Source organism: Sapajus apella, unplaced genomic scaffold (assembly GCF_009761245.1).
Source record: "Sapajus apella isolate SASKATOON/1434 unplaced genomic scaffold, GSC_monkey_1.0 scaffold47, whole genome shotgun sequence".
Classification (NCBI taxonomy): domain Eukaryota; kingdom Metazoa; phylum Chordata; class Mammalia; order Primates; family Cebidae; genus Sapajus; species Sapajus apella.
The window spans coordinates 1,173,369-1,182,648 of NW_022436987.1; the positions used below are offsets into that span (position 1 = coordinate 1,173,369).

Sequence of the window (9,280 nt, forward strand, 5' to 3'; positions counted from 1 at the left end):
AAAGAGAGAAAGAGAGAAAGAGAGAAAGAGAGAAAGAGAGAAAGAGAAAGAAAGAAAGAGAGAGAGAGAAAGAAAGAAAGAGAAAGAAAGAAAGAAAAGGTAAAGTGGGAAAGCAGTTTTTTCGTTTCGTTTCGTTTCGTTTCGTTTCGTTTCGTTTCGTTTCGTTTTGTTTTGTTTTGTTTTGTTTTGTTTTTGCTATAGAAATGTTTTATTAGGTCAAACTACTTACTATGAAAATGCTTTAAAATGCAGCATGAGGAGATGTAAAGACTCAAAGAAGTGTGTAGTGACAATGGCTATCAGAACACACTAAAGAAACCACACTGCTTCCCCACTTTACCAAGAAAAGGAAGCTTCTAGGCTACCTCCTCCTCCTCAGCACACTCCTCAAACTCCTCCTCCTCAGCTGTGGCATCTTGGTATTGCTGGTATTCTGACTCTAGGTCATTAAGGTTGCTCTCGGCCTCGGTGAACTCCACTCAAAGAAAAAAAGAAAAGAAAAGAAATATTACTCTTGCTTGAATACAGTCCTTGCCCTTTTGCTCATGTTTCCCACTAGAATGGCCAATTCTATCTGAGGTGCACCCTTGGCCACTCTTCTACGTCATTGGATTGTGCTACTCTCCAAGACAGGGATTTTGTCTTATTTTGTTTTTAGTGCCTGTGACAGAATCTGGTACATAAAAACATTCAGTAAATACTTTTTTGAGTCAAAAAAATAAATGAAATTAATAAAAGAGCAAGCAAATAATGGAGAATTATCAAGGCTAAAAGTTAGATTTTTGAAAAGACTAATAAATATATTAGTGAGTTTAATCAAATATTTTTATTAAAATAATCAAAGAAGCCATGAATAGACAATATACAGTTTTAAAATACTACAGATAATGCTCATAAACACAATGAATAAATTTATACTAAGGGAAATAACAATTTAGACTAAATACTTTTATAGAAAAATATAAATGATCCAAAATCAGAAAAAAACAGAAGATGCAAATAAATCAATCAACATTAAATAAATGAAATATCCACTTTTCGCCCTGTCAGGATTGTGATCTACTAAAGGCTAGGTCCTTGCTGCTCAACCACTACCAACACAGTCCTAGATTATTCTCAAAATATTCTATTTAACCTTCAAGGAATGCTTAATCTATTGCTGTCACACAACTGCAGGAAATGCAAAAAATGGAGAAAGCTTTCCTAGGTCTCTCTCAAAATATTCTATCTAATCTTCAAGGACTGCTTAGTCTGTTGTTTTCACACAACTTCAGAAATGAAAATAATAGAGAAAACTTTTCGACTGATTATATAAAACTGGAGTTATAGCCAAAAGAGTTAAAGTCAGTACAAAAAACATGACAGAAATATAACAATATCCCTTGAGAACATATGTCAATAATATCTTAAATAAAATATTAGAAAACTGAATCTGGAAATAAATCTACCTCTACAAAATACAACTGGACAAATTGAGTTTGCCTCTGTGATAAAGTATTGTGTTGTTCAATATTTACAGATAAATTTTTCCACACATTTGCAAATAAAAAAACATGTTTCTTGGTATATGCAGAAATATAATTTGATAGACTGCACCAACCAGTAATGACAATACATAACTTATTGCATATTCCAAAACAGCTAGAAAAGATGATCTGGAATGTTTTCAATACAAATAAATAATAAATGTTTGAGGTAATGGATACCCTAATTACCTTGATTTGATCATTTTACATGGTGTGCATGTATCAAAACATCACAAGTACCCCATAAATGTGTACAATTATTATGTATCAATAAAAAGAAATAAATTAGAGAACAAAAAAGGCTTTAATAAAAAAAACTCAGCAAACTAAAAACTGAAAGAAATTGTCTTAATAAAAAGATGTTTTAAACTCTCCATAAAATCTAAGCAAGTATCACACTTATCATCCCACCTACCCTCCAGTTAAGGTAGCGAACCCAAAGAATAGTGCAATAAGGCACCAGTCTAAGCCACAGACACAGACTTATGAAATAAACACGTGTGTTTGTTTGCTTATTTTTGTGCTCAACCCACTAATTTTGGAGTGCATGTCATTCTGCATTATTGTGACAATAGGTAACTAATGCAAAAAGTATTAACTAGAGGTGACTGCTCCTATAATAAAACCTAAAGTATATCGCACTGGTTTTAATTTCAGTGATAGGTGGAGGCTGAAAAAAAATGGCAAGGAAATTGCTACAGCAGGTTATAAAAATGCTGACACTCTTTATAAAACTGTTACCTGCAGTGATTTTCAAAATATAAAATGTGTTCAATAAAGTTTTGGATTTGATGGCGTAAAAAAACAATCTTTTTAAAGACCTCTTGGTAGGTAAAGGTTGTTTCTAAAAAATTTTTGAAGCTCTACAACAGAACTTCGAGCAATATTAAGGGAGTTGTCCCACTGTAGCTGCATGTGCCTAAAGTAGCAGAGATTGGATCTAGAGAGGAAGATGTGTTTAAAAAACAATTGTGGGCATGGCTTATAACAATGCAAAAGGTCCTATAGCCATTTATTTAGAGAAAGTGGAATACCCAAACATTCTAAATACTATTGTACACTGTTTCTGACTTGTTACTTATATGCAAGGAGCTGACACATCAATTTGATCCCCTTTTAGGATAAAAGTATGAAGGAGCCTGGTATAAAATCCTGAAATAGGCTGGGCATGGTGGCTCATGCCTGTAATCCCAACAAGTGGAAGGCCGAAGTGGGCAGATCACCTGAGGTCAAGTATTCAAGACCAGTCTGACTAACATGTCTCTACTAAAAATAAAAAAATTAGCCAGATGTGCTGGTGGGCACCTGTAATCCCAGCTACTCGGTAGACTGAGGCAGGAGAATCACTCGAACATGGAGGCTGAGGTTGCGGTAAGCCAAGATCGTGCCATTGCACTCCAACCTGTGCAACAAGAATGAAACTCCATCTCAGATTAAAAAAAAAAAATCCTGAAACAGGTCTGACTCACAATAGGATCTATGATCTATGTGATCCATAATCTGTGGATCTACCTAGTGATCATTTTTGGCAGAACCCATATTTTGATTCCCTGGTCTTTGGGGTGAAAGTTTTTTTAGAAAAGAAGAACAAATAGAAGCCTCTGGAATTCCCCCTCTCCCTTACTAGCCAATATATTAAATGAAACACAATATCATGTTGTGGAGATAAAGGCGGGAGTTAATAACTTCCTTAAATATCAATGTACGGTATACTCATGTGGTTGTCCCATCTTAACTCCGTCGACTTCACTTCACCAGACTGGCCCTTACAAAAATCATATTGATCTTAGAAGATGAGAGTAAATTGCAGTTGCTATTCCAAATGTATTATCGCTGCTTTATCAGATTAATATAGTCTCAGGCACTTAGTATGCAGACTTGATCTGGTGAATTTATTTTTCATATCTATCAAAAAGGAGATTCAAGAAGAATTTGCATTCATTAGTATGGACAACAGTACACATTTATAGCCATTTCTTAGCACTGCATAGACTCTCTCCTCTATTATAATAATACCAAGAGGTCTGAACTGATTGGGCACCCCATAGCACATCACCCTTATCCAGGTACTATGGTAATCAAATCAAACAGGGAAAGAATGGCAAGAAAGTTGTAGGTTTTACTCAGATACCTGCACTCCAGGGGCTGAATGATAAATCCTATACAGATTCAAAATCCTACCACATTAGCAAACTTTTTAGTAGTACAATATTTTGAGATATGCCAGAGACAACCTACAATAATCAATGCAAGAAGAAAAATAAATTTCAAAAGATACTTAAAAATAAATGAAATTGAAGGCATAATAAAAAATTTTCTAATGACTTTGTTGGTGAGCTCTAACAAAGATTAAGAAATTGGTACTATAAACCTTATCAATCTCTTTCCAAAAAATAGAGAACACTTCTTATCTCATTTTGTGAGATGAACATATTATGAATACATAATTCTTATAATTACGTTGAAATAAAGTGAGATAATGTGTTATAAAAATAGAAGCAAATATTCTCAATAAAATATTTAAAAATTAGTTATAGCAATATGTAAAGATGAAAATACCTAGTGATCATGTAGGCTTTATTCTAGGAATGTGAGGTTGATTTCAACTTTAAAAAATAACCAATGTAAATTCACCACATTAACTGAATGAGAATAATTTAAAATGATAATTTCAATAAAGGTAGAAAGTTGATAAAATTCAACAACCATTGCTGATTAAATCAAACAAGCAAACACCTCCACAAAACATTCCAAAAACTTTTTGGAGTTATAGTTACAAAATGTAGTTACAAAAAGAGGAGTTCTTCCACAACCTGGTGCAAGGCATCTGATATATCCTACACCTAACATTATTCCTATTGGTAATACACTGAACCCTTTCTCTCTATAACCATGAACGGGCTTAAAGATTCACTTCAGCCGGGTGCAGTGGCTCACGCCTGTAATCCCAACACTTTGGGAGGCCGAGGCGGGCAGATCATGAGATCAAGAGATCAAGACCATCCTGGCTAACATGGTGAAACCCTGTCTCTACTAAAAATACGAACAAAATTAGCTGGGTGTAGTGGCATGCGCCTGCCATCCCAGCTACTCAGGAGGCTGAGGTAGGAGAATCGCTTGAACTCAGGAAGCAGAGATTGAATTGAGTTGAGATGGCGCCACTGAACTCCAGCCTGGGCGACAGAGCAAGACTCCATCTCAAAAAAAAAAGATTCACTTTCACCACTTTCTATTTGGCGTTATACCGGATTTTATAGCCAGTGTAATAGGCCATAAAAAATAAAGGTATGAATATTTCAAAATAAAAACATTTTTTGCATATAACATAATTATATATAAAATGCCAAGAAACTATTAGAAACAATAAATGAATTTAGCAAGGTAACAGTAAAGTCTACATTTTAAAATCAATTGTATTTCTATTCAAAAAGCAAATGATTAGAAAAAAGAGAATATTCTTTATAGTAGCATCAGGAAATATAAAATATAAGAGAACTTATACAAGTTTATGAAAATGTAATTAGAAGATAAAAAACCATTTATCAACGTGAGCTTCATAAAGTTCAAAACACTTTTATAAGCAATAATACCAACCATTTAGTCTATTCCTAAAGAATTGAGTGTCCTGAGAACTTAACCATGTCAATGTTAGTGTAGTCTTTTTTTCCATTATTAATTGAAGAAAAATGGTGTCCTTTACAAATTTTTTATGATTAGGAAACTAAAGTACATTAGAAGGCAACAAATCATGATGATAAGGTAGATACCTAATGATTTCTCATCAAAACTCTAGCAAAATTATCCTTGTTTTATGAGAGAAATAAACAGAAACATTGTCATGGTAAAGAAGAACTCTCAGGTGGAGCTTTTCCAGAGAGTCCTTACCAACTGCCTAGTTGGAGACAAACACTGAGAAAAAAAAAAAGGTGTTGCAGTAAAGGAAGAGTTTAATTATTGCAAGGTAATCTAGCCAGAAGGACAGGAGATATTTTTCAAAGCTGCCTCTCCAAGAATTCAGAGACTAGGGTTTTTTAAGAATGGTTGGTGGGCAGGGAGTTACAGAATGGGTGCTGCTTATCAGTTGGGGATGAAATCATAGGAGTGTTAAAACTGGTCTTCATGCCTTCAGTCAGTTCCTGGGAAGCAGGGGAGTCACAAGACCAGTCAAGTCATTTCCTTGGCTGGTGATACTGTTTGGCAGTGTCCCCACCCAAATCTCATCTTCAGTTGTAGCTCCCATAATCCCCATGTGTCACAGGAGGGACCCAGTGAAAGGTAATTGAATTATGAGGTCTGGGTTTCCCCATGCTGTTTTAGTGATAGTGAATAAGTCTTATGAGATCTGATCGTTTTATAAAAGAGCAGTTCCCCTGCACATGTCCATTCTCTTGCCTGCTGCCATGTAAGCTGTGACTCTGCTCCTCATTCACCTTCTGCCAGGATTATGAGGCCTCCCCAGTCATGTGGAACTGTGAGTCAATGAAGCCTCTTTTCTTTATAAATTTCCCAGTCTCAGGTATGTATTAGCAGCATGAGAACAGACTAATACAGTTGGGGTCATGGACCACTGGTCCAGTTAGCATCAGTTGGTCCATTTGTAGGCAAAATCTGAAAAATATCTCAAAGACCAGTCTTAGGCTTCACATCAGTGTTTGTGACTGCCAGTTACTATGGAAAAGCAAGCTGGGGAACAATGGCAGGTTAACTATGCCTGTATCTTAGCAGAAAAGTCCTCTTTCACCTCTGCTGTTAATTGTAGGTCCTCTTCAATCAGGGTACAAACAAGATGAAATTCTTCCTTGAAAATTGATGTGGATGGTCTGTGCTTCAGGATTCATCTTAAACATCAACTCATTTCTTTTAGAAGTAAGTTATCCATTTGTAAAGTGTTAATTTATTTTGGAGGATTGTCCCCATAAACTTTTCATACCATTTTTCTACTGAAACTTCACCATGAATTATTTTTTTTAACATTGAATCATTTTATTTTTTAAAATTTCAATTTTTATCTTAGATAACAGGGAATACAAGCACAAGTTAGTCATAAGAGAATATTGTGTAATGCTGATGTTTGGGGTATGGATCCCATCACCCAGGTTGTAAGCATAGTGCTTGTTAGGTCACCTTTTTACTCCTCCTGCTGCAGTAGTCCACAGTTTCCATTGTTTCCATATTCATGTTGATATGTGCTCCGTGTCAGTTCCCACTTAAAGTGAGAACATGTGTTAGGTTTTATGTTCCTATGTTAATTCACTTAAGATAATGGCCTCTAGCTGCATCTATGTTGCTCCAAAAGACACAATTTTATTCTTTTTTATGGCTGCATAGTATTCCAAGGTATATATGTACCAGATTTTCTTTAGCCAATTTGCCTTTCATGGGCACCTGGATTGATTACATGTCTTCTCTATTGTGCATATCACAGGGATGAACATAGAAGTTCATAAATTTTTTTTTTTTTGTAGAAGGATCTATTTTTCTTTGGGTCTATACCCAGTCATGAGATTGCTGGGGTTTTAAATTATTTGAGGAATTTCCAGACTGCTTTTTACAGTGGCTGAACTAATTTACATTGCCATCAACAGTGTATAGTCATGTCCTTTTCTCCAAAGTCTCACTGGCATTTGTTTTTTTTGGTTTTTTAATAATAGTCATTCTGGCTGGTGTGAGATGGCATCTCCTTGTGGTTTGATTTGCATTTCTCCAATGATTAGTTATGCCGAGCATTTTCTCATATGTTCGCTGGCTGCTTATATATCTTTTTCTGAGAACTGTCTATTCATGTCCTATGCCCATTTTCTAATGGGGTTATTTGTTTTTTCTATTATTGGTTTGTTAATTTTTTTAACAGATTCTGGAAACTATATCTATGTCAGAGGAATAGTTTGGGAATATTTTATCCCATTCTATAAACTGTCTGTTTGCTCTGTTGATAGTTTCTTTTGCTCTGCAGAAGCTCTTTAGTTTAATGAGGTCCCACTTGTTAATTTTTGTTTTTGTTGCAACTAATTTCGTGGACTTCACAAAAAATTCTTTGCACGATATGGCCATTTTAATGATGCTGATTATTCCTATCCTTGATCATGGAATGTTTTTCCATTTATTTGTATCATTTCTGATTTCTTTTAGGAATTTTTTAAGTTCCATTTGTAGAGATCTTTCACTTCCTTGGCTAAATGTATTCCTAGATATTTCATTTTGTTTGTGGTGATTTCAAGATTTTTTTTTTTATTTTATGCTTAGCCTGGATGTTGTTGATGTACAGAAGTGCTACAGTCTTTTGTACATTGATTTTTGTATCCTGAAACTTTACTAAAGCCATTTATCACTTCTAGGAACCTTTTGGCAGAGTCTTTAGGATTTCCTAGGTATAGAATTATATCAACAGCAAATAGAGATAGTTTGACACCTTCTTTTCCTATTTGGATGCCTTTTATTTCTTTCTCTTGCCTTATTGCTCTGACTAGGACTTCCAGTCCAATGTTCAGTAGGAATGGTGTGAGTGGGCTTCCTCATCGTTTTTCCAGTTCTCAAAGGGAATGCTTTCAGCTTTTGCCCATTCAGTATGATGTTGGATGTGGGTTGGTCATAGATAGCTCTTATTATTTTGAGATATGTTTCTTCAATGTCTATACTATTGAAGGTTTTTATCATAAAAGGATGTTGAATTTTATCAAAAGTTCTTTCTGCATTTATTGAGATGATCATGTGCTTTTTGCTTTTAATTTTGTTTATATGGCAAATCACATTTATTGATTTGTGTGTGGTGAACCAGCCTTGAATCCCAGGAATAAGAATACTTAATTATGATGTATTAACTATTTTGTGTGCTGCTGGATACAGTTTGCTAGTATTTTGCTGAGGATTGTTGTGCCTATGTTCATGAGCAATATTGTCCTGAGATTTTGTTTGTGTGTGCATGTGTGTCTCTGCGAGATTTTGGTATCAGGCTGATGCTGGCTTCATAGAATGAGTCAAAAAGGAGCTCCTCTTCCTTGAGGTTTTGGGAATAGTTTTAGTAGGACTGGTACTAGTCCTTAGTCCTTATTTGTACAACTGCTAGAATTTGGGTGTGAATCCATCTGGTCTAGGGCTTTTCTTGGCTGTCAGGTTTTTTAAACCAAAAATGTGATTCAATTCAGATTACTAATTCAATTTCAGAAGTTGATATTGGTCTACTCAGGGTTCCAGTCTCTTCGTATTCATCTTGGGAGATTGCATACTTCCAGGAATGTATTCACTTCCTCTAGATTTTCTTTTTTTTCTTTCTTTCTTTTTTTTTTTTTTTTTTTTTTTACAATTCAGTCTCCGTAGAGACTGTCAAAAATTGCTAATGCCGAGTATATTTCAAGTCGTCATGGCAGGGTATTGGGAAAAGTTTTCAATTAGTAATAATTGTGCCTCGGATAAACCTCATTGGCTACGATACTGCCACTGTGCAAAGCTAGATTTTCTAATTTGTGTGCACAGAGTTGTTTACAGTGGTCTCAGGATCTTTTGTATTTCTGTGGAATCAGTTGTAATCTCACCTTTCTCATTTCTGATTGTGTCCATCTGGATCTTCTCTTTCTTTTTCTTTGTTAATCAGGTAGAAGTCCATCAGTTTTATTTATTTCTTAAAATACCAACTCTTCGTTTTATTGGTCTTTTGTATAGATTTTCTACATCTCAATTTTATTAAGTTCTCTAATTTTACTTTTCTCTTTTCTCCTGCTAGTTTGGGGTTTGGTTTGTTGTTATTTTTTCTTTTTACT

At 34.9% G+C, this 9,280-nt stretch overlaps 1 non-coding gene across 1 annotated transcript; it reads right to left on the reverse strand.

The window, feature by feature from the left end:
* Positions 1 to 8,831: 8,831 nt before the first annotated feature.
* On the reverse strand, positions 8,832 to 8,972 carry LOC116525372. The gene has a single exon (XR_004257658.1). It is a non-coding gene; the product is annotated as a U4 spliceosomal RNA (small nuclear RNA).
* Positions 8,973 to 9,280: the final 308 nt, after the last annotated feature.